Here is a 6,015-nt window from a genome sequence, read left to right as displayed (position 1 = left end):
ACAGGCTTCCCATCTTTAAAAGCCCAAGACTACATCGTAAGAGGCAAAGAAAAAGAGAGCAATGGGGTGCGTTCATTATGTCGGAAAAAGGCTGGGGTGATTTATCATAGCAGCATTATTGTTTTCCCATATCTCTAATTAGACGCTTTTGTCGTGCTAACTGATTTCAGTGCCAAAGGAACAAGACATGGTCAACAAGACAGGCTGCCTTGTTCTACATCATTCATCATTCTCAAAACAGTCACTCGAAACGTCCAAACATGTCCTGACACCCCACATGTTTAATTAGACTTTGAGTCACCTGGAGGGACTGAAATTATTTCCTCCATGGATATATGTAGCTCACTGACAACCAGCATTCATTTCTCATTCATTTCTCAGAGGGTCTGAAGCATATGTGTGTCTTCAAAGACAAACTTTACAGTGTGCTTAAAGCTACATGCCCTAAAACAGAATAAAAAATAAAAAAACGTTTTGTTTTACACTCTAGTAGTTCTGTGGAATAGTGCTCTCCACAGGCTCTTTGAGAAAGCAAACTCATTAAGCCAGAGCTCGGGGAACACTTCACTAGGTTCAACTGGCTGTAGGTTGCATTGTGAGAGTTAAATGTCCTCTTCAAGGGCCTCAAATGCCCTAGTTTGCTGCCCTACACCTGCCATTTTAACTCTTACCTGTAAAACTCTCTCTCCCCCTCTCCCCTCCTTCCTTTCCTCTAGCTACTCTATAAAATTGGTTCCTGCCACACAAGACAGTGAGATTTGTATTGATATTGTAGACATGAAGTCCATTCTCTCTCTCTCATCTGTTCTGTTGGTTCTAGAACTCTGCTCAGGTAAGATCTATCTATCTATATATCTATCTATCTATCCGGCTGGCTGGGTGGACTTGGGCTATTTAGCTACTGGCTGTGTATCTCTCTGGCTGTCTGGCAGTATAATTGAATAAATGACTGCTCTAAGCAAAATAAAAGAGGCAACATTTTTAAGTTACAAAATGCTAACTTAAATTCAAGTATGTCTGGCACTATATACATACATATCTATATCTCTGCCTATCTATACGCAGTCAACACGGCGCCAGAAAGGATATCTGATTCACAGACAAATGACTCTTTCGATGACAAATCGTTTTTTTAAATGACCCCATGAAGTGGTTTGAGTCAGTGAATCGTTCAGCCATTACTGGGTTCACATGGGTACTGTATGATAACATGTACATAGCCTATTTTTCGTTTTGTTGTATAAATGAATAATATATTTTAAAATTAATAATAAATAAACTATTTATATTATTTTATAAATATATATATATATATATATTTTTTTTTTTTTTTTTACAAAATTTGGTCATGCAACATATACCGTTTTTTCTGTAAGGTTGAATTTAATATTGTTTCTTGGAACCATTATTAATTATATATTATTATTATAGGCCTACTAAAACATCCACATAATTTTCAATACAATCCAGTATAATTTCACTGTTTTATATACATAGCCTGTATAGCCATCCAAAAGTCCGATATCACTAAATGCTTGTTTTGCGTTTTTCTAATGGAAACAAGTCATTACACATTTTAAGCTAGCCATACACACATTTAGCCTTGCTAGGCATATATGGCAAATAAATGCAAAAACCTATAAATAAATAATTAAATAAATAATTAAAATCAGAGTTCCGTTTTCTCACCCCTTTATTCGGTTCTAATGATTCTGTAAAGATTTGCTAGAAATGAAAATCAATACTAATAAAATTAAAAATCTGTAGGCTATCAAAAGATATGACATATGGTACAGCAGTATTACAGTAGATGGCCTATTATTTTCGAACAAGGTCTCGAGTTCAAATAGCCCATCGCAGAAATATCGAATCCCCAGGTAAAGCGCAACTGTATGTCAGTAAAGAGTCGGAGCGCATTTTATGTTGTGATTCGTACCTATATGTCGCTAAAATAACGTTCATCCCTTCGGCATTGTTGATTCTATTAGGCGAACACACTTTTTTTTTACCATGAGCGATTACACAGTTATAGCAGCAAAAGTGAAAGAGGATGGCGAAGTGGAGCACAGAGAAAAAAGTTAGCCGCAGTTTATATTCAATGAGAAGTCTGGGTGCACCGCGCGGAACTGTTAGCAAGCGCGATCCCGCGAGAATGACGTAGATAAGAAGTGGAGTGTGTGTGCGCCGGAATGACACTGCACTTAATCTGACATTAATAGCGCCAATAATTGCATCCTTTTGAATTGTGACATGTAGCTTAGCAATTAATGACCCATGAACAACAGAGTCAAGGTTAATTTATAAATTTTTTAAATCGAGAAAAGAACATGTGTATACATAATTTAAATTTACATTTAAATTTTATTTTAATTTATATATATATATATATATATATATATATATATATATATATATATATATATATATATATTGTTGGTGCAACACAACAATCAGCATTACCTATGCATAAACACTTCTATGAGCCATCTGGTAGAATTTTAGTCGAGTCACAGCCTCTCATTTTCCTGCTCCTTGTCCTTTGAGTGGAATGCAGTTCTAGTTAATTTTTCTGTGCCTTGTCTACATGCCCTGTATGTTATGAATTGAATACACAAGTACATTATAGTTTGTACTCTTGTATTACCACGAGCCCTTGTCCTGAAACTGCAAAACCAGAGGTGTCAGAATGATTTGAAAAGTTGGGGTTATTCATGGGAAGGTATTTCCCAAACGTAATTATGATCCAAAAAGCAGAGGGAGATGTAAAAGCAGAGGGAGATGTAATCTGTAATGTTTGTTTTGGGTAGTGAAAAATTTTGTGCATTTTGTATTTTTAGGTATACTGTTTAGGTAAACTGTACCATGCAAATCAAATAAAAAAAATTTGTGAAAGAGAGACTTAAATATGATATTGCACATGGCAAGTTTGAGTTGCAATGTTTTGCAGCACATTTGCTTTGACAGTGATTGATATTGCTCTGTCATGGGTTAATCTAGCCTGTAACGCAGTGCATCTTGGGTTATTGAATCCAGACAAGTTACTTTTTAACAGAGGGTCACCTTGTGCATGTTGACCTCTTCAAAGTTCACCGTCTTCTTTCACATGCTTCGTTGTAACAAGACAGATGGAGATGTAATACAGGTACACGCATGTGTCCATAATATCAACATCAGTGCAACTTTTCTTTTTTGTTTCTCTTGCGATACCTGAAGTCATTCTAATGCTTAACATGCAGCATATCATTCTACATGCAGTAGTTTAATTTTATTTGCATAACAGTTCTTTTGGAAACAAACAACAACAACAAAAAAACTAATGCCAAGCTAAAATGATTTTAAAGAGACAGATTTTGAAGTAGAAAGACTGAAATAGTTTCTTGTAAAATTAATAACTCCGATAATATAGCATTATTTAAAACTTGGAGACAGTAAGGACTTCCTTTCATTTGTGGCGAAAGGAAGAAATACAGTGAAAGTCAATGGGGTCCAAAGAAACAACAACATTGGTCCCCATTAACTTAATCTTCGTGTTTCATGAACAAGCCATACAGTTCTGGAACAACGTGGAAGTGAATAAATGAGGAATTTTCCTTTTTGTGCAAACTAAACTGAAGGGGATGAAAGTGCACAGGTAGACGGTGGGTAATGTGAAAACACTTAAGGTGCCCTTGCATTCAAGCACATGTTCTGCACTCAATCAAACCTGGTGATCAGGAGGGGGACTCAGTTAGATGGCTCACCGATTATCAGGAAAAACATTGTGAATCAAAACAGGGCTTTATATAACAAATGTGTTCGTTAATAACCACCATCATAACTGGTTCTTAAGACCGCTCTGAACCTTGGCTTCAAGTCTCGGATCTGAATACTTTCCAGCAGTGGCCCATGGAACCAATTGTGTCAGGTTGTTCTCTCTGTTCCAGGTGAGTGGTGCTACCAGAGCCAGTTTTCCTGTCATGACACATGTAGAGGTGAGAACAAACACAAACACAAGATAGTTTGCACCTGGACTCTCAGGTTTTTGCATAGTCATCACCAAAGTAAAGTCCTTGTTCACAGTTACTCATATGGTTGAATGTTTACAGTGAGAATAATGTGTTTTCTAATTGTGTCATCCAGGGCCTTCAGAGTGGAAGAATCATTTTCCTGATTGTGGAGGTCAGAGACAATCACCCATCAATATAGTCACAAGCAGAGTGAAGCATGACCCAAAACTGACCCGTTTTATCTTTGAGGGCCACGAGAAATTTTTCAATATGAGTGTGGAAAATCATGGACATTCAGGTAGATTGAACTGAAATTTAAAGTATCTAAAAATGTACATTCTGTCATCATTTAGTTCATTAGACTGTCTTTTCAGAAGGCTCAATTACTTTTGCAATGACTTAATGAACTTTATGTGTTGTGAACATTTCGGTGGAATGAACCTTCAATGGACTTTCCGTCTTGCAGGATTCATTCAAAATATCTTTCATTTGTGTTTCAAAGATAAACAAAAGTCTTATGGGTTTGGAATGACATGAGGTTGATTAATGACAGAATTTTCTTTTTTCATCCCTTTACCTTAAGTTAAAAACATTCCATTCAGTTTAATTCAGTTGCTTTAATACCCAATTTACTTCGAACTCTGTAATCTTTTAAATCTTGTAACAGTTCAGTATAATTACAAGCTCCATGCTTCTTTCTAGCTCACTTCACACTTCCTCAATCTGTGCGTCTCCGTGGTGGAGGTCTGCCAGCCACATACAAGGCCGTCCAGTTCCACCTGCACTGGGGAGAGAACGGCAGCCAGGGCTCAGAGCACTCTGTGGACGGGGAGCGATATCCCATGGAGGTGAGAGTCCATGTCACTATAAAACATATATGGACAATTAAAAGCTAAAAAGCCTATTATTTTCTCCCAGTTACATTATGATGGGTTTTAATGATGCATTTTGTCCCACAGCTCCATATTGTTCACATTAAAGAAAAGTATGGCAGCTTGAGAGAGGCTCTAAATGACTCTAGAGGGGTGGCAGCACTTGCCTTCTTTTTTGAGGTACTGATGACTTTGTGATATTTCAAATATTTTTTGTGAGAAAATTATCTGAACACAAATTTTTATAGTTCATCAAATAGGTGTATTTTATCTAATTGAGATACATTTATAGTTTTTATTAATATATTTTTTAATTCATTTATTATTATTATTATCATTATGTTTTGTTTTCATTATTTTATTTTTATAAGTATGTTTAAATAGTTTTTTATAAATTTTTATTTGAATTATTTTAGTACATCAAGTAAAACTAAATGAAAAGGAGAAATGTTGCCTAGACAATTAGCTAAATTAAACAAGTTTAAAGGTATATATAGGTATATATAGGTATAAAGGTATATATATATATATATATATATATACTGATACCCTTTTAGGTGACTTCTGGGCAAAACAATCAGCTGGACAGAGTCGTAGAGGCTTTAGGAAGAGTCCGATATGAAGGTGAGTCATTATCGAAAATAACATTATTTTGAGGGGACTGAGTTGCTTATTTTGGATTAGTTTATCTATTCAACATGTTTAGCATTCTGCATTGTGGTTCCACATTACCTAATGTGATCAAAAGGGAACAGCAGTGAAATTGAAGATTTTAGACTGACTGACATCATCCCTCAAGCCAGTAAACTGAACTACTATCGGTACTTGGGCTCATTGACCCACACCAGGCTGTGACCAGGCCGTTGTGTGGACGGTCCTTCCAACAGACTCTGCCCATAAGCAAAAATCAGGTACAGTGTGACTTTTTCTTTTACACATAGACCAAACTGAGATCAATATGTTAGTCAACACTAATTCTCCTGAGATGCTGGTGATTGTAATCAAAGCAAGACACTACGGGCAAAACCATTTTTCTTCCATAACACGTCTTTTTTTTTTTAGACTAGTGGAAAGGAATTAAAATTTAAGTATTTAGTTTACGTGTTATTTTATTACATTTTAACTATTTTGTATCTGTACATTTTAATTACAATACA

The 6,015-nt window shown here is 35.7% G+C and overlaps 1 pseudogene; it reads left to right on the top strand.

Annotated features, from left to right (window-relative positions):
* The first annotated feature begins 755 nt into the window (after positions 1-755).
* LOC132130148 (carbonic anhydrase 4-like) lies at positions 756-5,872 on the top strand (annotated as a pseudogene).
* The last annotated feature ends 143 nt before the right edge of the window (positions 5,873-6,015 follow it).

Source organism: Carassius carassius, chromosome 47 (assembly GCF_963082965.1).
Source record: "Carassius carassius chromosome 47, fCarCar2.1, whole genome shotgun sequence".
Taxonomy (NCBI): domain Eukaryota; kingdom Metazoa; phylum Chordata; class Actinopteri; order Cypriniformes; family Cyprinidae; genus Carassius; species Carassius carassius.
This window is presented reverse-complemented; position numbering and strand designations above follow the sequence as displayed.